The sequence below is a fragment of the Arachis ipaensis genome, chromosome B1, assembly GCF_059453495.1.
Source record: "Arachis ipaensis isolate K30076 ecotype BB chromosome B1, ASM5945349v1, whole genome shotgun sequence".
NCBI lineage: Eukaryota > Viridiplantae > Streptophyta > Magnoliopsida > Fabales > Fabaceae > Arachis > Arachis ipaensis.
Genome location: NC_142436.1, coordinates 63,214,879 through 63,239,728, shown reverse-complemented (window position 1 = coordinate 63,239,728; position 24,850 = coordinate 63,214,879). Strand labels below are relative to the sequence as shown.

At 38.6% G+C, this 24,850-nt stretch overlaps 1 non-coding gene across 1 annotated transcript; it reads right to left on the bottom strand.

Annotated features, from left to right (window-relative positions):
- Positions 1-24,209: 24,209 nt before the first annotated feature.
- On the bottom strand, positions 24,210-24,317 carry LOC148576814 (small nucleolar RNA R71). Its single transcript, XR_015903813.1, has one exon. It is a non-coding gene; the product is annotated as a small nucleolar RNA R71 (small nucleolar RNA).
- Between the last annotated feature and the right edge of the window lie 533 nt (positions 24,318-24,850).

Sequence of the window (24,850 nt, the reverse complement as noted above, 5' to 3'; positions counted from 1 at the left end):
ATGCACCAGATAAGAGTAATCATGGCAGTTGGCACCTCAGTTTCGTGAGTGCTCGGCATCACATAATTGCTCAGAATTTTTTGCCATAGCCGAGCCTCATCGTTTAGATAATTGATCTTGATGCCTTTAGGGTGCACTGTTGATTTACCCATAACCCATGGGACAGCAGGATCAAGAGCTATAGTGCGCTTCACTACTTCCCAGTCAAATCTCATAAATCTCATATCTTCTTCAGCTTGCTGATAACCATCTGGCTAATCGGATTTAGGCAGGAAATGGAGGATGTCTTCAATTGCCTCCTCAGTAACTAGAATCTGCTTCCCTCTGAGCTGGACTGCATCCAGGGTTGTTTTAAAATAGTTGCAGTAAAATTCTCTGACCCAGGATGCATTAACCTCAGTCAAATCCCTCTCCAGAAAGTACCAACCTCTCTGTTTGATTTGTTCTATGCTGTACTGTTGTAATTCGTCTGGAATTCGGAGGGTCTTTTCTAGATATAGGTTCCTTGAAGTTGCAAAGACTGGATACTTCAGTTTACAGTATCGGTTTGCAAACTTGACTGGGTCGGTTGCAGGCACTAACTGATCAACTTTTTCCTGCGGAGTAAAATTCTTCTCCCACCAGGAATCATCATGCAGTATATCCAGGATAGCCATAGAGGACTCTCCTCTTTTCCTTTTGCCCGTGCTTGCTTTAGCTTTTCCTTTGCCTTTTGGGTTAGACATCCTGAAGGGCAGAGGTTCCAGGATACAGTTTATTAAACTAAAGCAGGAAAATAGGTAAGCAAATAGTATTTAGCAATATAAGCATAAATGGGAAAAAGAGGAATAAAATAGCAATATAAGCATGAAGCGAGTTAGATAGATGTAGAATTTTGGACTGTATGCAAGCTGAAAGTCAAAGAATTGAAATAAAAATCACAATCCAAGATCTATGATGTGTGGAATGCTTGTTTATCAGGAACAAAAATAATGATGCCTTGAAATGGGTTGAAAGTAGTTAGTTGAAAACTAAGAGAGAAGTTAGAAAGTTAATGCAGTTAAGAGTTAAAAGGTGAAGTTAAAGTTAGTGGCATAGTATTGTAGTTTCTAGTTAACAAAAATTGCACAAACTTAAAGAACCAGCAACTTACATTCAAGCAGAGAATGCAGATTAATGATGATAAATTATATAAATAGAAGAAGTGCAAAATGAATAAAATCATCAATAATGCGATTTAACTAAGAAAGGAACCAGAATGAGTAGGAATGCTAGCCCATTCGTCCATGAATTGGCTTGGCTGAAACCAATTAGTGCAGAGTTCAAAAGTACCAAAGCCAATTTATAAATGAGAGTTGAGTGAAATAATTTATGGAAAAATCGGGCAGCATTCCAGCTATAAATTGGACGTTCCCGAAAAATCAAATAGCCTAATAATGTAAGTAGCATTACTTTTAAGCAAGATTAGCAGCTGATATGAATCCTAGAACAGATAAGACCAAAAATAGAAAGTATAGGCAATAAGCAAGTTTAGCCAATCAAAAACACAATAAGTGATTTAGCTAATCCAAAACAGCAATAATTAAGTATATGTAATCAGCCTGGCTTTAGCAAATTCAGAAAGCAAGCAAGAATATAGGATATGGATGCAATGTATTTGGCTTACTGAATCAATGAGGATAAAGCAAATGGCAACAAGAATGCTAATGTATGTGCAGTTATATAGGCATTTGCAACACTCAATTAAGATCCGATGAAACAAAATAGTATCGAACAGGAATGGAACAGCAGTGAATAGCAACATCAACAGCACAGCAATTTCAAAATTGCGAAACAGATAAAGCAAGCAGCAAGAACGGTGCAATTATCAGACCTAAATCCACTAACCACATCCTAGCTACCTAACAACCTAAAATCCACTACGAGCATGCATCTCTAACTATCTTAATTTTGAACAGAATTGAAAAATATGCAAATGAACATACTGGAATGGGAAAGGAATCGGAGTGCAGTGGAACCTAGTGTGTGCAGTGAAAAAAATTGAACGAAGAGAGAGGGCGGTGGTGTGGTGGCACTGGTGGGTGGCACGGCAGCGCTGGGAGGTCCGCGGTGGTTCGGGTGGTGGCGGCGGGTCTTGTACGGCCGCAGTGAAGGCAGGGGATGGAAGGGGTGAAAGAGGGAGAGGAAGAGAAGAAGGAGGGGGCGAGGAAGAGTGTGGCGTTGTGGTGGTGGTGGCCGGTGAGAGGGTGCGGCGGCGGGGTTAGGTTGGCGATGGGTTTAGGGGCGAAAGGGAGGGGGGGTAAGGGGAAGAAGAGGAAGAGAAGGGGGGGAAAGAGGGGGGTGAGGGCGGTGCAGCTAAGGACGGCGACGACGGCGCTGTGGTGGTGGCTCGCAGTGGTGGTTGGGAGGTTGGAGGAAGAAGAGAAGAATGGAGGTGGAACATTTACAGAAGGGGGGAAGAAAAGATTCGAGGGGGCTAGGGTTTCCGCGTCAGGGGGTTAGTGGATTCAAATCCAGGTGGACGCGTGGGTCACGCGACAGCGTGGCTGAGGCGAAAGTGCAACGACGTGAAGGCGTCATTGGTGCGAACGCGTGAATGGAGGATAATGAAAATGATGCGTACGCGTGGAGCACGCATACGTGTCAACTAGAATTGTGCTAAACGCACAAACCCAACGTTGTTTTGGCGCAACTCTCAGTTTCAATTAAAGGGGACAAAGATTTTCTAGCGTCGCCCACGCCCACGCGTTGTGTGTGTAAGTGAAAATGACGCGTACGCGTCATCGATGCGTCATCGACGCGCACGCATGGCCCAAATTGTGCTTAACACATACCAGCCGCACGATTCCAGCCCAACTTTCTGGGCGTTGGATGGCGACGTCGATTTGAAATCGACGCCCACGCGTGGCCCATGCGCACGCGTGGTGTGATTTTTTTTTTCTTTTTCAATCGAAAATGCATAATGCAAAATGTAGATGCGGATGCGAATGTTATGAATGATACTAGGGAAGATAAAATAAAATAAAACAAAACTAAAAACAAATAAAATAAAATAAAATAAAAATTGTAAAGGAACAATCATACCATGGTGGGTTGTCTCCCACCAAGCACTTTTAGTTAAAGTCCTTAAGTTGAACATTTGAAGAGCTTCCTGTTATGGTGGCTTGTGCTTGAACTCATCCAGGAATTTCCACCAACGTTTGCAATTCCAATAGCTTCCGGGGTCCCAAACTAGGCACGTAAAGCCTTCGAGCAAGTTAAAGCAGGTTTTCAAGCTCCAGGGGTGTTGATTGTCAGGATAAATTCCAGGATCCCAAACTTTGCTTCTATACCTGTCTTCGCTGTTATCTTCATTATTACAACCGAGCAGTACACAACTTGAATTTCCACTGAGATACCCAAACTTCTTCCGAAATTCATTCAATCGAGCTCTATACCAATCCTTGCACTTCCATTTGGAGCATGGAACCATATTGAACTTCGGATGCCAACTTCTATCCCTAACCATCTCCCTTTTACTCTTAAAGCCACAAAGAGCTCTAAGCCGGCCATCGGTTTCAAGCAAACCATATTCAAGTGGAAATGTGAAGATAAAGGCTAAGGATTTTACCCACTTAAAGTTTGTATTGGGTGGTAATGGCCTTGGGAGAGGTGTTTCCAGTGGTCTTTCAAGCTCCACTTCCTTGTACTCCGCTGTGAATCCTTCCAATTCCTGACAAACCTCTTCAACTGCAACCACGTCTTGATCAAAGTCTTCAATTTTTTTCTCATCACTCAAGTCATAAGTTGGAGGTTGGGAGAAGTCTACCTCCACATCATCTTCATATTCACTTAGGGAAGATTCTTCTAGCTCAAAGAGTTCAATTGTGACTGTAGGGTCATCATTAGGAGAACTTGATTCATGGTCATCATTACCAAGGAAAATTTCTTCTTGATCTGTTGCGTCCAGTTCTTCATAAGGTACATGCTTTGGGGGTTGTGCACTATCCTCCTTAGCATCAGTTGCAAATTTCTTGGCGGAATTCTCTACAATTCTTGATTCCCATGGAGGTTCAGCGTCTCCTAAGTCTTCAACCAATTCTTCTTCTTCGATAATTGTAGCTTCCTCTACTTGTTCCAGTACAAAGTCATGCTCCGTACTGTCAATCGGAGCTTCTAGTGTCTCCTTCATACTACGTTCTTCATTAGATTCTCCATATGAAGCCATGGGAGTTCCTTGAGTGCCCGAATATTGGGAAGCTAATTGATTTATCACTTGCTCCAGTTGATGAAGGGTTCAATGAAATTGATCTACTGTTTCCTTGAGGCAAGCCTGTGATTCTTGGGTCGATGGATATGGACATGGTGCATATGAAAGTGGTGGTTCTTGGGAGTAATTGGATTGGAATTGGGGTGGGTAGAGGTTAGGGTCATATGGAGGTGAATGGTTGTGATTGGCTTGTGAGTATGGTGGTTCGAAGCTATGTTGAGGAGGTGGTTCATTGGCATATGATGGGCTTGTTGGTAACTACAAGGGGGTCCACCATATCTATCATCTTGGTATGCACCTCGGAATGGTTCTTGACCATAGTAATTAGGTGGAGGTGGTTTGTCACGAGGGGGTCCACCATAACTATTGTCTTGGCATGCATTGTAGAATGGTCGTTGTCCATGGTATCTTGGAAGGTGTTGTTGCCGAAAGGGTTGATCAGATCCTCGTGGCTCCTTCCATCCGTGATTGTTTCGACCTTGATGCATGTTCCTGTTATAGCTTCCATTCCTTACAACAACATTAGAACCAAACTCAAAGCGACGGGGGTGAGAACTCATAGTAGCTAATAAAAATTAAAAAATAAAAATAAAAACAAATAAACAAGCAAAATAAAATATTTACAATAACCAATAATAAGGCACACAATTGCAATTCCCCGGCAATGGCACCATTTTGACGAGAGGACTTTTGCCAGTAAAGAATTTTATAAAAATAATCACGTTGCAACTATAGCTTCTAAACCAACAGAGAATCCTTTCGTACAAAAATTTGGTTGTCACAAGTAACAAAACCCAATAAAATTTATATCCGACGTATTTAAACCTCGGGTCATCTCTCAAGTAATTGCAGGGAAGTATGATTTATTATTGGTTATGGAAAAGGGTATATTTTTGGGTTTTTGAAATAGGGAACAGGAAAATAAATTGGCAAGAAAGTAACTTAATTATCATGAATACCAGTGCAAGGTATAAGAACTGAAAATCCCATCCTAGTTATCTTTATCAGGTATATATGATGAGAATTGTTTATTGCTCCCACTTAGTTAACCCTTACTAAATAAAGGAAAGTCAAGTGGACTAATCAATTTGATTCCTCAAGTCCTAATCAACTCCTGTAAAAAGACTAGCTTTAGAGGGATCCAAATCAATTAGCAATTCCAATTTTTAATCAACTGCTGAGTTTGATAACTCAAGTGTCACCAATTACTCAACCAAAGTAAAAGCGAAAAAATCTAAATTATTTATATCATAAATAGAAGAAAGCAATCATAAATCTAAATTACCTCAAATTGCATTTAAACATAAATTCAAATCTAACATGGGAAGGTTCATAAACCAAATTGTAACATAAAGTAATCAATAAAGGGAAATAGATGAACTAGAATGCTGGAATAAATAAAAGTAGAAGAAAAACTAAATTAAAGGAACATTGAACCTGGATTTGAAGAAATAACCATAAACTGAGAGAAATCCTACTTCTAAAACCTAAGAGAGAGGAGAAAACCTCTCTCTCTAGAAAACTACATCTAAAATCTAAAATTATGAATAATGAATGTTCTTCTTTGATTCCCCGATTCTCCAGCCTCTATTCTGTGTTTCTGGGCTTGGTTTTGGGCCGAAAAAAAGGCTCAGAAATCGCTGGGAGCAACTTCTGTAATTTTCTGCACGTGGCGTCCATCACGCGTGCGCGTGGGTCACGCGTGCGCGTCATTTGGAGATTTTCTTTGCCACGTGTATGCGTCAGTCACGCGTACGCGTCAGTCACGCGTACGCGTCGTTTGTGCTCTAAGCCAGGCACGCGTCCGTGTCGTCCATGCGTGCGCGTCGCTGCCATTTTCTTCAAAACTCCATTTTGTGCGTTCCTTCCATTTTTGCATGTTTTCTTTCTGTCCTCTAAGCCATTCCTGCCCTATGAAGCCTGAAAATACTTAACACACAAATCACGACATCGAATGGTAATAAAGGATAATTAAAATTAATATTTTTAAGGCATAGGAAACATGTTTTCGCATTTCTCATAGAATAAGGAAGGAATTGTAAAACCATGCAAATTATATGAATAAGTGGATGAAGAATTGATAAAAACACTCAATTGAGCACAAGATGAATCGTAAAATAGGGGTTTATCAATTATTCAAAGGTAGAGGCGGTGATGGAATGGGAAAGACCAACGTTAGTGACTGAGGTTAGGAGCTTTGACGAAGAGAATTTGTCGTATGGTTTGGAATCAATCAAAACAAGAGTCAATTCGTTAGTAGAATAGTCCAAACCAACAACGAATTCTCTCAATCAAATGTTTTAAATTCAATACAAAGTAACCGAGATGAAGAGTACTTCAACCTCGGGTCGTTCTCCCTAGGACGCAATTGGAAGTGTTTCTCCTTCGGTTGTTAAAGAGGGCAAAAAGGGGGTTTTCAAGCGAGGAAAAGAACTAAGCAATAAAAGAACTAAGCAATGCTCAAAATTGTAATTAATGCAAGTAAAGGGGAGATGAGATCAAAACTAGTGAAAATGCTATAAAAGAGCCTTGATTTGGGAATGAGTATCCAAGGAATGCTATCATCACCATAACCACAACTATGGTAATTATGATGAGTCAATCTCGCCTAGTCAACCCCAACCATCGAGGAGTAAGTCAAGCAAGCATAATTGACCTTAATCCATAAGTCCTAGCCAACTTACCAAACTAGTTAAAAAAAGGCTAGCGTCAATGGAAACAAGAGTCAACTAACTACGCAAGAATTACCACTAAATGTCAGACATTATGACTCTAGTATCCTAGGAACTCAAACCATAAGCCAAGGTGTGAAAATCTACTCAAATCCTTAGGTTGGCATTTTTACAAACACCTTGTATGCATGAAAATAAAACATGGAGAATTGCAAGGAAAAATAACAAACTATAACCAGCTATGCACAAAATCAACAATAAATATCCAAACAAGCATAAAGAAAGCATGAAATATTCAATTCATTAATCAAAACTTCAAGAACTCAAAATTGCAATTATAAACAAAGTGCTTGAACCAAAGGAAATAAAAATAAAGACAATATAATTAAAGAGGAATTAAAGAGTACTTACAATTAAAGATGCAAAATCCAAGAGAAAAGCTTCTATAAAATGCTACAATGGAAATGGAAATTAAACCCTAAGAGAGCAAAGCTACACTACTCCTACTCCTATTCCTAATTACTATGAAACTATCTAAGTGAGCCCTCCCTTCAAATGTGCTGATATCCCCTTTATATAGCCTTCCATTTCAGCCTTCCAACCTTCCAAAATGGCCCAAAAGGCCTCAGAAAATGCAAGTCACGTGTTTCATTAATGAAATCACGTGTTGGGTCCTGTGCGGACGCACAGACGTATGCGTCCGCACACTCGGCTGAAAACTAACATGTGCGTACGCATAGGTGCGTGCATACGCACACATGGAAATTATTTCTTGTGTGCGCGCACGCAGGGCTGTGCACACGCACACTTCGCTGTGTGTGCTTTTCCTTGTTTTCTTCATGTTTTCTCCCTTGTGCATACTTTCTTCCACTTTTACCCATCCATTCTTGCCTCCAAGGCCTGAAATCACTCACAAACCATATCACAGCATCGAATGACACAAAAATGGGGTTAAATTGCTCTATTAAAGCACAAAATTGTATGTTTTCACATTTAGAATCAAATTAGGGACAAAACACAAAAGTATGCTATTTTGGTGCTTAAGTGTGAGTTCATGTGCTAGAATCCATCCAATTTGAGTCAAAATAACCCAACAAATATGGACTCATCAATTCTCCCACACTTAAACAATAGCATGTCCTCATGCTAAACCAACAAGGAAAACAATCAAGAGGGTAATCAACTTATTAAATGCAACTATCTATATGAATGCAAGTATACTATATACTATATATATCTATATATCTATCTATAGTATCTCTATGAAATTGGTGAAAACACTTAAACAATAGCATGTCCTCATGCTAAACCAACAAGGAAAACAATCAAGAGGGGTAATCAACTTATTAAATGCAACTATCTATATGCATGCAAGTATACTATATACTATATATATCTATATATCTATCTATAGTATCTCTATGAAATTGGTAAAAACAAACAATCGAATTCCCAAGCAAGTATATGGACAAATAGGGCTAAGGTAGGAAATAATCCAGTGCATCCAAAATCTAGAGAATTGATTCACTCATCAAAATGAAGCAACTTGCAAGAATACATGATAAGAAGTATGGAAACATAGAGTTGAGTAATTGAACCCTCACTAGGTGTGTATACACTGATAAACCCCAATTTTGTGGTTTATCTTGTGCTTAATTTGGGGGATTTTATCACCTTTTTCCACATTTATTCAATGAAATAGCATGGTTTTGTAATTCTCCCTTGAATTTTGCTTAAGTGTAAAAACATGCTTTTTAGGCCCTAAATTGGTGATTTTAATTCACTTTAATTCCATTCGATGCCTTGATGCGTTTGATGAGTAATTTCAGGTCCGTAAGGCAAGTATTGGATGGAAGAAATGAGGAGAAAAGCATACACAAAGGGAGAATGCATGGAGAAACAAGGATTGGGAATGCACCAAAGGACGCGCACGCGCACCGGGCGCGCACGCGCAGAAGTGATTTCACCTATGGACGCGCACGCGTACATATCACGTCCACGCAGATTGAGAATTTGCCATCGACGCGCACGCGCACATGGCGTGCACACACCGATACCCTCACGTGGCTCACTTGAAGGCAAAATGCTGGGGGCGATTTCTGAGCTGTCCAGTCCCAAATCCAACTTGTTTCTAAGTGTATTTCATGCAAAATTGAAGTCCAAGCAAAGGTAGAGCAATTAGTTTAGCCAACATGAGCCTTTAGTTAGTTTTCTAGAGAGAGAAGCTCCCTCTTCTCTCTAGAATTAGGTTAGGTTTAGGTTAGATTATCATAGATCCATGTTTAATTTCTTGCTTTCATCTTGTTTCTTCTACATTTCCATGCTCTAGTGATGTAATCTTCTTGATTCTCTTGTTAATTCCTCTTTTGAGAATCTTTTTGTGATTGATGAACACTTGTTGGATTTGATTTACTTTTAATGCAATTTAATGTTTGATGTTTCTTTATTGTTGATTTGAGTTGTTGATCTTACTTTCCTTGCAATTTGTAGTTGATAGATTTTACTATTTCTTGTCATTTATTATGCTTTCCCTTTGTACCCACCAAGTGTTTGACAAAATGCTTGGTTGGGCCTTAGAGTAGATTTTTGAGCATTCTTGGCTTGGAGAGAGTAATTAGGCAATCTTGAGTCATGAAAACCCAACTCATATTGGTGATCTAGAGTTGTTAGGTAATATTGTTTCCATTGACGCTAATCTTTTGCTAATTAAATTAGTAAGTTGATTAGGACTTTTGGAATATTGTTTCCATTGACGCTAATCTTTTGCTAATTAAATTAGTGAGTTGATTAGGACTTTTGGATTGAGATTAGCTACTCTTGTTAGACTTTCTCTCATGGAAGATAACCTATACCTTCTTCCAATGTTGGAGATGACGTAATAAGATAAATTCTTGTTTATTATTGTGGTATGATTGATTAGTCTTGTTTGACTTTTTCCCTATTTGTTGGAGTTGACTAAATAAGATGAATTAATCATTGCATGACTAGGATAGAAAGCCTATGATCTCAACACTTGCCATGAATGTCTCTCTTTTTTAATTGCTTCCTTTAATTGCTTGCTTGATTTACTATTCTTGCACATTTAATTTCTTGCCCTCTCACCAATCAAAAAACCCCTCTTGATCCCCATAGCCAATAATTGAACACTTCATTGCAATTTCTCGTGAGACGAGCCGGAGTCTAAATACTCCGGTTAATTCTTATTTGGGGTTTGCTCTTTTGACAACTCAAATTTTTGATTGGGAGGATTGTTTGTTGGTGTAGAACTATACTTGCAACGAGATTTCAATTGTGAAATTCTATACCGACACGACAATTTTCACAAATCAAAATGGCGCCGTTGCCGGGGAGTTGCAATGGTGTTATGTTATTGGTTATTGTATATATGTGAATATTGTGAATAGTTTGATTTTTGGATTGCTTGTTAGTTTTTGTTAGTTTTAGCACTTTGTTTCATTATTTCTTGTTAGCTTTTTGTTTCTTATTTTCACTTTTCACTATGAATTCTCACTTTGGCTATGAGTGTGACTACAACTATGTTGTAGGAAATGGGAACTTCAATGAAGATGTGCATCAAGGATGGGATAACCGAAGGTGGGAGGAGCCATATGCATATGATCAATCCTCTTGGCAACAACCTCCACCAATGCACTATGAGGAAGAGCCATTCTATGATGCATACCAATCCAATGGTTATGGTGAATCCCCTTGTGACTTCCAAGAACCACCACCATACACCTATGAGCCATATCCTCAACATAGCCATCAACTATACTCACAAGCCACCTTTCACCAACCATCTTCATATGACCCTAATCCATATCCATCCTACCAACAACCATATGAGCCATATGAACCACATATAGAGCCACCATTCCAACATCAACATTTTCAAGAACCACCCCCTCCGTACTATTACCAAGATGAACCACCTCCAATGCATGCAAACTTTCAACCACAAGATGAACTCTACTTTCCACCATAACCTCCTATGGAAGAATATTCATGCCCTTCAATCCAAGAGCCATATGATCCTACTCATGATATCCAAGAGGAGCAAGATTCAAGGGGTCATTTCAAGGAAGCATTGGATCAATTTCAAGTAACCATGGAGTGTGTTGTGCAACAAATGGAAAGAAAGGAAAATATTGAACCACCACAACTCTACCCAAAGGAACCACCTTCTGTCTATAATACCTTTTCCTCAAATAATGAACCCTCTCTTCCACCATCACCCCACGATGAAGCCTCTATGCTAGAATTAAGGGATCTTGAATCTCACATCTTAAGGCAACACAAGGAGGATGAAAAGAAATTTGAGGAGTTAAGAGCAAAAATGGCTATCATGGTAGAAGCCATTGGCAACATAGTCTCATCCCGCCTAAGCCTATGCGATCAGGGCACTTCCATTGTAGAATGTGGAGAAGCAACCAAGGAGCTTAGTGAGGGAGTGAATTTGAAGCTCCAAGGTGAGGAAGAGGAGTTAAAGCAAGAAATGCAACAAGAGGAGGAGGTAGAGATTATTGAAGAAGAGGAAGAAGTGGTTGAAGACTTAGAAGATGCGGAGCCTCCATGGGAACATAAAGTTGAAGAAAACCCCTCCAAGATGATTGAAATTGATGCTAGAGAGGGAAGTGCACACCTTCCAAGGCATATCCCTTATGAAGAATCGGATGGGATAGAGCAAGAATTGAGTTCCCTTGGTGATAAAGATCAAGCATCAAGTCTTAGTGGTGAAGAATCCTTTGAACATGAAGAACTTTCCCCTATTGGATTTGAAAGCAATGTGGAGGTAAATCTCTCTCGTCCTCCTATTTATAATTTGAGTAAGGAAAAAGGTTTAGATAAAATTGTTGAACAAAGGATTGAAATTAAGAGATCTTGTAGAGAGGTGGAAGTCCTTAGAAAAAGGAGGATGGGAATTGAATACGCTTTGTCAAGACCCTTGGAATCACCTTTGCCTAGATTGCCATCTACACCTTTATTTGAGTGGATGAAACTCATTTCTATTAGCTTTATTATCCCACTTGAATATGATTTGCTCGAAACGGATGGCCAACTTAGGATGCTTTATTGGATGAAGCATAAAAGAAAGATGTTTCGTGGTTGGCGTTGCAAATCAAGGCTCATTATGGTTGAAGCTTCAAGGAGTAAAGGTTGGACTAGTGCTCAATTGGATGGGTCTAGGAGGGTAGTTTGGTACTTCCATGAGGATTCATCTCTCTTGCCACCCGGAGGAAACCACCATGATCAACTCAAGGACGGGTGTGAAAACAAAGTGTGGGATCCCGGATCGCACAAAGAATATCAACTTTGGGAGCCTATAGTTTGTGAGGAACTCCATCAAAGCTTGGAGTTATTAACTTTGAATGATGAAGCACAATGGAAGTCCAAGCATTGGTGGATGTTCAAGGATGGATTCAAGCACAAGCCACCTTGATGAAGAGCTCCCCATAAGTTCAAATTAAGGACAATAAACAAAAGTGCTAGGTGGGAGACACCCCACCATGGTAACATCTTTTCATTTTTCCCTTTTTCTCTTTGTAAATATTGGTAATTTAGATTTAATTTCATGTTTTGTTTGATTAGTTGAGTTTAATTGGGAGTCTAGTAGGTCAAATAAGGTTTTTCTGATGTTTCGGTAGTTGTTTGGAGGTTTGGAATGCTTGGTTTAGTGCAAAAATATAGGAAAATTTTGAAAAACAGAGCACCACCCACGTGCACGCGCACTCCACGCATACGCGCGCCTCAAGCATTTTCGACCATCCACGCGGACGCGCCATGTACGCGTACGCGTGGGTTGAGTTTTTCCACCCCTCCATACATTCACCCGAGAGTTGTGCCTGAAGTATGCCAACTTTGTGCCCAAAGGCACGCGCACGCGTACCTTGCGCATACACGTCGACTCTCTGCCATACCATGCACGCGTACGCACACTATATGCGTACGCGTTGCTTCCATTTCATCAATCCACGCTTACGCGCACATGACGCGCACGCGTGGATTGCTCTGTTTCACTCACCTTCTTTTCTTCTCTTCGCTCCATTTCTTTCCTTCTTCTCTCTTCTCTTCTTTTCTTTCCACCCTTCAAACATCAACCAACACTACCAAGCATCATATAACACCATTTCTTTTAGTTAGTTTGTTTGTTTAATTTTTGTTTTCTATTATAAGTGTTGGATTATTAATCTTGTTTACTGTTTACTGCTGCTACTTATTAATAGGATGTTAGTTTAACATCATTGTTGTTATTGTCATTGTTGGATTCCTTTATGGAGGTTACAATTTATTACTTGGTTTTGAATTTTCATGTTGAACATTTGTGAGCACCAAGTGAATGTTACATTGCCTTTAAGCTTCGTAACTCTTTTGAATTGCATGTTTTGGCCACCATGCATTCATCATCTATTGTTAGGCAATTGTACATTATCAATGCATTTTTTTAGGATGCTTGTTCTAATTGATCATCACCTATTTCATGCATTGAGATTGTGGAATTGTGAAATTAGATCGGAAGCTTACCTAGTGACGTATTTTTGAGCTTTTCAAGCTTTGTGGACCATGCTTGCTATGTGATTGATTTTGACTTTTATATCTTTTTTTTATAAGTTCCATAGCATCCATGTGTTTCACCTCTATGTCACTTAGGTGTTGCAACAACTTCAATATGTGTCATTGTTTGATGTGTGAGCTCTCTATACTATTTTGTTCATCAAATTTACTTGCACATTAATCAATGTCCATGCATTATCCAATTTTACAATTGCTTGATTAATTACTTGAATGCTTCCATGCCTCTTCACTACTTGTGTGGTTGACTTAACCTACAAGTCTTTTAAAGTATCTCAAGCACACTAGAATGAGTGAAGTGCATGTTTTATTTTGTATAATTGTGACATGATTTTTAGATACCAGTGTGTGTGTGTTCTAAACCGCGCGCAATTTTAGAACCCACACACCTATTTTTCATCAATGTCACACTAATTCACTCACTCCATTCTAGTGATTCACCTCATTCCAATAATTCACGCTTCTTTGCTTTTGTATTTTCTCATCTTACGGTGTTTATTTTGTTTTTCATGATTGACCATAAGCAAAAACGGAAGCGGGAAAAGAACACGCAGCATCGGTTGACCTACCAACTGAAGGTAGCAACTAGGAAAGTCGCCGAACCCCTTGTTCATCTTTGGATGCACCGAGGACGGTGCAAACTTTTAAGTGTGGGGAGGTCGTCTGACCATTCGGCGTCTTTGGGTGACAAATTTCTAATCCCAACACTTGCATTTCATTTTAGGATCCTTAGTTGCACTTTCTTACTTTGCATATGTATATATTAAGCTTAGTCAAAATCATGATATTTTCCAAGGATTTATCTATAGGGCACCCCTATTGATTGAAAAAAAATTAGAACTTGCTTGAATTATATACTTTGTGGAACATGATTTTTGAGCTAAGAACACAAGCATGTGAGGTTTGAGGCTAATTGTGTGGTTACATCATATATAACCACTTACTTTCATTCTTGTGTGCATTATTCTCTTTCTATGATTGTAATCTTTGATTTGTTTAATTCTATATGTCCATTATTTTGTGTATACATGCATTTATATGGTTGAGGCCATTGTTCAAATAGCTCACTTACCCAAATAAGCCTACCTTTTATCTTCCGTTGATAACCAATTTGAGCCTATGCTTAACCCACTTGTTCTTAATTGCAGCATATTACAAGCCTAAGTGAAAAATAATAAATGTCCCTTGTTTGGATCTTTGATTAGCTTAGGCTAGTGAGAGTGTTTATCATTTGATTTTGGGAGAGTTGGGAACATTGGATAGAGATAAAAGTATGTTTTTGTAATTGTGTTGAGAATCTTAGGAATTGGGTACATACTCATGTATTAATCATGTGTAAACCATATGCATTGATACTCTTGTATATATTTTAGTTTGAAAAAAAAAAAGAAAAAAATATATATATAAGAAAAAAAAGAAAATATATAGAAAAGAAAGAAAAAGAATTACAATAAAAAGGGGACAAAATGCCCCAAAACAAGGTTCAATAAAAGTCAATGCATATGGGTGGTGATAAAAAAAAAAAGAATGCATGAGTGTGTGAAAAAGTGAAGAATGGGTAGTTAGGTTTGTTTAGAATTGTATAGGTTGTCATAGGTTAGGTGGGAAGTTTAAGTTAATCAAAGATTCGAATTTCAAGCTCACTTGACCATATGCATCCTACCTTGACCCTAGCCCCATTACAACCTATGGGAAAGCCCTCATGATATTTGTATGCATGCATGAAATAATTGTTGATTGTTAGATAAAAAACAAATCTTGGAAAGCATGATTAGGGGAGAATTGAGTGAATCAACCTGGTGCACAAATTGTGAATCACACTTTTCACAACTCGTACCACTAACCAGCAAGTGCATTGGGTCGTCCAAGTAATACCTCACGTGAGTAAGGGTCGAATCCCACAGAGATTGTTGGTTTGAAGCAATCTATGGTTATCTTGTAAATCTTAGTCAGGAAGTCAATTATGTTTATCAGTTGAATTGTGAATAACCAAGAGAGCACAAATTAAAGGTTACTTGTTATGCAGTAATGGAGAATATGTTGGAGTTTTTTGGAGATGCTTTATCTTCTGAATCTCTGCTTTCCTCTGTCTTCTTGTTCACGCACGCACGTCCTCCTATGGCAAGCTGTGTGTTGGTGGATCACCGTTGTCAATGGCTGCCTTCCTTCCTTCCAGTGAAAACTACGCTCACGCGCTCTGTCACAGCACGGCTAATCACCGGTTGGTTCTCGATCCGGTTGGAATAGGATTTACTATCCTTTTGCGTCTGTCACTAACGCCCAGCCTTCAGGAGTTTGAAGCTCGTCACAGTCATTCAATCCTTGAATCCTACTCGGAATACCACAGAAAAGGTTTAGACTTTCCGGATTCTCATGAATGCCGCCATCAGTTCTAGCTTATACCACGGAGATTCTGATTAAAGAATCTAAGAGATACTCATTCAATCGGACATAGAACGGAGGTGGTTGTCAGGCACACATTCAGGATTTGAGGAAGGTGATGAATGTCACGGATCATCACCTTCATCACAGTTAAGCGCGAATGAACATCTTAGATAGGAACAAGCGTGTTTGAATGGAAAACAGAAATACTTGCATTAATTCATCGAGACACAGCAGAGCTCCTCACCCCCAACAATGGGGTTTAGAGACTCATGCCGTCAGAGAATACAAAGTTTTGATCTAAAATGTCATGAGATCCAAAATAAGTCTCTAAAAGTTGTTTAAATACTAAACTAGTAGCCTAGGGTTACAAAATATGAGTAGACTATGATGGATGATGCAGAGATCCACTTCTGGGGCCCACTTGGTGTGTGCTGGGCTGAGACTTAGGCAATTCACGTGCAGAGGCCATTTGTGGAGTTGAACGCCAGTTTTTATGCCAGTTTAGGCGTTCAACTCCAGCTTTTGATCCTTTTCTGGCGCTGGACGCCAGAATTGGGCAGAGAACTGGCGTTGAACGCCAGTTTACGTCATCTATCCTTATGCAAAGTATAGACTATTATATATTTCTGGAAAGCCCTGGATGTCTACTTTCCAACGCAATTAGAAGCATGCCATTTCGAGTTCTGTAGCTCCAGCAAATTCACTTTGAGTGCAGGGAGGTCAGAATCCAACAGCATCAGCAGTCCTTTTTCAGCCTGAATCAGATTTTTGCTCAGCTCCTTCAATTTCAGCCAGAAAAATACCTGAAATTACAGAAAAACACACAACTCATAGTAAAGTCCAGAAATATGAATTTTTCCTAAAAACTAATAAAAATAGACTAAAAACTAACTAAAACATACTCAAAACTATATGAAATTATCCCCCAAAAAGCGTATAAAATATCCGCTCATCACAACACCAAACTTAAACTGTTGCTTGTCCTCAAGCAACTAGACAAATAAAATAGAAGACTAATAGGTTGAGAAGCAATAATATCTCAGAGTTTTTGATTGAAGCTCAGATTCTAATTAGATGAGCGGGACTAGTAGCTTTTTGCTTCTGAACAGTTTTGGCATCTCACTTTATCCATTGAAGCTCAGAGTGATTGGCATCTATAGGAATTTAGAATTCAGATAGTGCTATTGATTCTCCTATTTCAGTGTGATGATTCTTGAACACAGCTATTTTATGAGTCTTGGTCGTGGCCCTAAGCACTTTGTTTTCCAGTATTACCACCGGATACATAAATGCCACAGACACATAATTGGGTGAACCTTTTAGATTGTGACTCAGCTTTGCTAAAGTCCCCAATTAGAGGTGTCCAGAGTTCTTAAGCACACTCTTCTTTTTGCTTTGGACCTTGACTTTAACCACTCAGTCTCAAGTTTTCACTTGACACCTTCACGCCACAAGCACATGGTTAGGGACAACTTGGTTTAGCCGCTTAGACCAGGATTTTATTCCTTTAGGCCCTCCTATCCACTGATGCTCAAAGCCTTGGGATCCCTTTTATTTGCCCTTGCCTTTTGGTTTTAAGGGTTATTGGCTTTTTCTGCTTGCTTTTTCTCTCTTTTTTTTTTTTTGAATGCAAGCTTTGTTCTTTGCTGCTTTTTCTTGCTTCAAGAATCATTTTTATGATTTTTCAGATTATCAATAGCATGTCTCATGTTCATCATTCTTTCAAGAGCCAACATATTTAACAGTCTTAAACAACAAATTCAAAAGATATATGCACTGTTCAAGCATTCATTCAGAAGACAGAAAGCATTGCCACCACATTTAACTAATTAGAATTTCTCTTATTAAACTCGAAATTTTATTGCCTCTTATTCAAAAGATCTACTACTTTATTCATGTTTGCTGATGATGAGAAAAATAAACTATAGCTTAATTGGAGATAAAATCAAAATAGATACTAATTACTACTATATGACTTCTAAGGTAAACTTTTATAAGGACACTGTCACAGAGTTAAGGCAGAAATTGAAAATTAACAACCTTTATTCTGGGGGCACGGGGGTTCCTCTGATCCTTGGGGTGCTTGGTCCTACAAGAGAATACTTTTGGCGCTTCAGTTCCCTTAAGTCACGCCCCTGCTCCTCTTGTTCTTTAAACATATAGGTCAGCATTTGACTGTGTTCCTTCTGTTCTTTTATTATTTGCTCCATAGCTTCCCGTATCTTGGTGACGGACGTCTCAAGATACTCCCAGTATTTAGCTTGAGGGATCTCTGGGAGGAATTCCTGTGCTCTCTTCTTGATGGGATCCTCCTGTGCTTGTTGTTTTTCCATTGATGCTTTGGTGATTGGCTTTTCAATTAGGATATATTCAGTTATTCCCATTCTCACTCCAGCGTCCTTGCAGAGCAGAGAAATCACGCTTGGATAAGCCAACCTGGCCTCTTTCGAATTTTTGTTAGCAATCTTGTAGAGTTCAGTTGAAATCAGCTGATGAACCTCCACTTCCTTCCCCATCATGATGCAATGGATCATCACTGCTCTTTTAACTGTGACTTCAGAACGGTTGCTAGTGGGCAACAGAGAACGCCCAATGAAGTCCAGCCATCCTCTGGCGACTGGTTTGAGATCTTCTCTCTTGAGTTGATTTAGGACACCCTTTGTGTTGGTGGTCCACCTGGCTCCAGGGATACATATGTCCTCTAGAATCTTATCCAGGTCAATGTCTGCTCTCATCATCCTCCTGTTGAAGGAGTCTGGATCATCCTTTAGTTGAGGTAGCTTTAAGATCTCTCTGATCTTGTCAGGGGTGGTATGAACAATCTTCCCTCTGACCATGGTTCGAAATTCATAGAAGGCAGTTCCAGATAGTTTTTGCTTGTCAGTCTGCCACATATTAGCATAGAACTCCTGGACCATGTTCCTTCCCACTTTCGTTTCAGGATTAGCTAGGACTTCCCAGTTCCTGATTCGAATTTGCTCTTGGATCTCCAGATATTCATCTTCTTTCAGATCGAATCTAACTTCCGGGATCACTGATCTTAGACCCATTACTTTAAGATAATGGTCTGAATGTTCTTTAGATAAGAACTTCCCTTGATTCCAAAGTGGTTTTGGAATGCTCTCTTTCTTGCCTCTTGGAGTGGGTTGTTTTCCTTTAGGAGCCATGATCTTAGTGATCTCGGATAAACACACCAAACTTAGAGGTTTGCTTGTCCTCAAGCAAAAGAAAAGAAAGAAGAGGGGTAGAAGGAGAGCTAGGTGCGATTGTTGATGGAGGAGGAGGGAGGCCGAACCCAAATTTAAAGGGATGGGGGGTGGGTTTTCGAAAAATTGGAAAAGATAAGATAAAAAGATTGAGTTGAAAAAGATAAGATAGAAGATATAGTTTAATTTTGAAGAGATATGATAGATTTTTGAAAAAGATAAATCTGAATTTTGAAAAAGATAATATGGAGATTTGAAAAAGATGTGGATTAGTTGAAAAGATTTTAGAGTAAAAAAAGATAGATTTGTTTTCAGAAAAGATTTGAAAAGAGTTGGATTGAATTTGGAAAGATGGATTTTTAGAAATTAAGGATTTTAGAAATCAGGGTTCTTGACATGTTCATGTAAAAATCATGCATTGAAGCATAAAATTTGAAATTAAAATGGAAATACGTGTGGAAAAAATTGAATCTGGCTCCTCCCTGCCTTCCTGGTGTTTGAACGCCCAAACACTGCCTGTTTTGGGCGTTCAGCGCCCAATTGCTGCTCTCCTGGGCGTTCAACGCCCAGCTGCTGCCATTACTGGCGTTCAACGCCCAGTGGGTGCCCCTTTCTGGCGTTGAACGCCCAGCTGCTATCATCACTGGCGTTCAGCGCCCAGTGGATGCCCATTTTGGGCGTTGAACGCCCAAAATGCTCTTTTACTGGCGTTTTCTTGCCAGTGAGATCTTTTTCTCTGTTTTGTGTGCCGAGGTCTTCTGTAAATGATTATTTACCTTGTTGTCAATGAACTCTATATAAACAAATAAAAATAAAAATAGAAATAGGGCAAAATGCTTAGAGGATTATTGCCCCATGGCTGGGTTGCCTCCCAGCAAGCTCTTCTTTATTGTCTTTAGCTGGACCTTGCTGAGCTTTTAATCTAGCTTCAGCCTTGAGCATTTGATGAGCGGATAATTTATACGCTTTTTGACATTGTTTTTAGTATGTTTTTAGTAGAATCTAGTTACTTTTAGGGATGTTTTCATTAGTTTTTATGTTAAATTCACATTTCTGGACTTTACTATGAGTTTGTGTGTTTTTCTGTGATTTCAGGTATTTTCTGGCTGAAATTGAGGGACTTGAGCAAAAATCAGATTCAGAGGTTGAAGAAGGACTGCTGATGCTGTTGGATTCTGACCTCCCTGCACTCAAAGTGGATTTTCCGGAGCTACAGAACTCAAAATGGCGCGCTTCCAATTGCGTTGGAAAGTAGACATCCAGGGCTTTCCAACAATATATAATAGTCCATACTTTGGCCAAGAATTGACGATGTAAACTGGCGTTCAACGCCAGCCTTCTGCCCAAATCTGGCGTCCAGCGCCAGAAAAGGATCCAAAACCAGAGTTGAACGCCCAAACTGGCATAGAAACTGGCGTTCAACTCCACAAATGGCCTTTGCACGTGCTACACTTAAGCTCAGTCCAAACACACACCAAGTGGGCCCCGGAAGTGAATTTATACATCAAATACTTACTCATGTAAACCCTAGTGACTAGTTTATTATAAATAGGACCTCTTACTATTGTATGAGGCATCCTGGATTGTATTTTGATCCTGTGATCTCGTTTAGGGGGCTGGCCATCTCGGCCATGCCTGGACCTCCACTTATGTATTTTTAACGGTAGAGTTTCTACACTCCATAGAATAAGGTGTGGAGCTCTGCTGTTCTTCAAAGATTAATGCAAAGTACTACTGTTTTCTATTCAATTCTTCTTATTTTGCTTCTAAGATATCCATTCGCACCCAAGAACGTGATGAAGGTGATGATTATGTGTGACGCTCATCATCCTTCTCCCTTATGAACGCGTGCCTGACAAACACTTCTGTTCTACATGAAATAAGCTAGAATGAATATCTCTCAGATCTCCTAACCAGAATCTTCGTGGCGTAAGCTAGAAAGATGGCGGCATTCAAGAGAATCCGGAAAGTCTAAACCTTGTCTGTGGTATTCCGAGTAGGATTCAATGATTGAATGACTGTGACGAGCTCCGAACTCGCGATTGCAGGGCGTTAGTGACAGACGCAAAAGGATAGTAAATCCTATTCCAGCATGATCGAGAACCGACAGATGAATAGCCGTGCCGTGACAGGGTGCGTGAGCATATTATTCACTGAGAGGATAAGATGAAGCCATTGGCAAGGGTGATGCCTCCAGACGATTAGCCGTGCCGTGACAGGGCATTGGATCATTTTCCCGTGAGATGATCGAAAGTAGCCATTGACAGTGGTGATGTATCACATAAAGCCAGCCATGGAAAGGAGTAAGACGGATTGGATGAAGATAGCAGGAAAGCAGAGGTTCAGAGGAACGAAAAGCATCTCCATTCGCTTATCTGAAATTCCTACCAATGATTTACATAAGTGTCCCTATCCCTATTTTATTATATTAAATTCGAAAACCATATCACTGTTTTATATCTGCCTGATTGAGATTTACAAGGTGACCATAGCTTGCTTCATACCAACAATCTCCGTGGGATTCGACCCTTACTCACGTAAGGTATTACTTGGACGACCCAGTGCACTTGCTGGTTAGTTGTATCGAAGTTGTGTCAACTATAAATTAAGATCAAAGCACCAAGCTTTGGAGCCATTACCAGGGATTGTTCGAGCCTGGAGATCACAATTTCGTGCACCAAGTTTTTGGCGCCGTTGCCGGGGATTGTTTGAGTTTGGACAACTGACGGTTCATCTTGTTGCTCAGATTAGGTAATTTTCTTTTTGTTTTGTTTTCAAAAATTTTTTCAAAAATCTTTCAAAAATTCCTCACTTGTTTTTGAAAAAAAAAAAATTTTACTAAAAATAATGTTTTCAAAAATAAATTATTCTATGGCTTCAAAATTTTTAAGAATGAATTCTAGTGTTTCATGAAACATGTTGAAGCCTATCTGGCTGTAAAGCCATACCCAAACTGCTTTGGGATTGGCTAATCACTTCAGTGGAGTCATGCCCAATCCTTCTAGATAGGGTATGTCAGGCTTGTCATGTCTGAATTACACTCATATTTTTATTAAAGCTTGGCTGGCTATTAAGCCATGCCTGACCCTTTGATTGGAGCTTTAAGACTAACATGACAAGATTCCTGGAATTCATATTGAAGATTTTGAAATCCTTATTCTTACTTTTCACAATAATTTTCGAAAAATATAAAATAAAAATCCAAAAAAATTAGAAAATCATAAAAATTAAAAATATTTTCTGTTTCTTGTTTGAGTCTTGAGTCATATTATAAGTTTGGTGTCACATGCATATGCATCTTGCATTTTTTCGAAAATTTCATGCATTCATAGTGTTCTTCATGATCTTCAAGTTGTTCTTGGTAAGTCTTCTTGTTTGATCTTGATGATTTTTTGTTTTGTGTCTTTTCATGTTTATCATATGCATTCTTGAATTCTTGGTGTCTAAGCATTAAAGAATTCTAAGTTTGGTGTCTTGCATGTCTTCTTTGCATTAAAAATTTTTCAAAAATATGTTCTTGATGTTCATCATGTTCTTCATAGTGTTCTTGGTGTTCATCTTGACATTCATAGCATTCATGCATGCATTCATTGTTTTGATTCAAAAATTTCATGCATTGCATCTTTTTAGTGTTTTTCTCTTGCATCATAAAAATTCAAAAATCAAAAAAAATATCTTTCCCTTTTTCTCTCATCAAATTCGAAAATTTGAGTTGACTTTTTCAAAAATTTTTAAAATCAAGTTGTTTCTCATGAGTCAAATCAAATTTTCAATTTGAAAATCTTATCTTTTTTAAAATCTTTTTCAAAAATCAAATCTTTTTCAAAAGTATTAGTTATTTTCGAAAATTTCAAAAATATTTTTCAAAAATCTTTTTCTTATTTTTATCCCAAATTTTCGAAAATAACATAATCAATTAATGTTTTGATTCAAAAATTTGAAGTTTGTTACTTGCTTGTTAAGAAAGATTCAAACTTTGAATTCTAGAATCATATCTTGTGATTTCTTATGAATCAAGTCATTAATTGTGATTTTAAAAATCAAATCTTTTTCAAAAACTAATTCTTATCATATCTTTTCAAAAATATCTTCTTATCTTATCTTTTTCAAAAATATCTTTTCAAAATATCTTTTCTAACTTCCTAACTTCTTATCTTTTCAAAATTTGTTTCAACTAACTAACTAACTTTTTGTTTGTTTCTTAACTTTTTCAAAACTACCTAACTAACTCTCTCTCTCTAATTTTCGAAAATATCTTCCCTCTTTTTCAAAAATTTCTTTTTAATTAACTAATTATTTTTATTTTTTAGTTTTAATTTCAAAAATTTTCGAAAAAAAAAAATACTAAACATTTTTTAAAAACCATTTTTCAAAAATCACTAACTCTTTTTCAAAATAATTTTCGAAAATTACTCCTCTCTCATCCTATTCTATTTATTCATTCATTAACTAACATCTCATCTCACATCTCAAAGCGTCCTCATAGTTGTGTTTCTTCCATTATATCACATTCTTTGTCTCCCCCTCTTCCTCCACTCACACAGGGATCCTTATACTGTGACATAAAGGATCTCTATTATTATTATCATTTTTCTGGCCATTCTTCCTTGTCACATGAGCAGGAGCAAGGATAAGAACATTCTTGTGGAAGCAGATCTAGAACCTGAAAGGACTCTGAAGAAAAAATTAAGAGAAGCTAAAATACAACAATCCAGAGATAACCTTTCAGAAATTTTCGAACAGGAAAAGGAGATGGCAGCCGAAAATAATAATAATGCAAGTAAGATGCTTGGTGACTTTACTGCACCTAATTCCAATTTACATGGAAGAAGCATCTCCATTCCTTCCATTGGAGCAAACAACTTTGAGCTTAAACCTCAATTAGTTTCTCTAATGCAGCAGAACTGCAAGTTTCATGGACTTCCATCTGAAGATCCTTTTCAGTTCTTAACTGAATTCTTGCAGATATGTGATACTGTTAAGACTAATGGAGTAGATCCTGAAGTCTACAGGCTCATGCTTTTCCCTTTTGCTGTAAGAGACAGAGCTAGATTATGGTTGGATTCTCAACCTAAAGACAGCCTGAACTCTTGGGATAAGCTGGTCACGGCTTTCTTAGCCAAGTACTTTCCTCCTCAAAAGCTGAGCAAGCTTAGAGCTGATGTTCAAACCTTCAGACAGAAAGAAGGTGAATCTCTCTATGAAGCTTGGGAAAGATACAAACAGTTGACCAAAAAGTGCCCTTCTGACATGCTTTCAGAATGGACCATCCTGGATATATTCTATGATGGTTTATCTGAGCTATCAAAGATGTCACTGGACACTTCTGCAGGTGGATCCATTCACCTAAAGAAAACGCCTGCAGAAGTTCAAGAACTCATTGACATGGTTGCTAATAACCAGTTCATGTACACTTCTGAAAGGAATCCTGTAATCAATGGGACGCCTATGAAGAAGGGAGTTCTTGAGGTTGATACTCTGAATGCCATATTGGCTCAGAACAAAATATTGACTCAGCAAGTCAATATGATTTCTCAGAGTCTGCATGGAATGCAAGCTGCATCCAACAGTACTCAAGAGGCATCTTCTGAAGAAGAAGCCTATGATCCTGAGAACCCTGCAATAGCAGAGGTAAATTACTTAGGTGAACCTTATGGAAACACCTATAACTCAACATGGAGAAATCATCCAAATTTCTCATGGAAGGATCAAAAGCCCCAACAAGGCTTTAATAATGGTGGAAAAAACAGGTTTAGCAATAGCAAGCCTTTTCCATCATCAACTCAGCA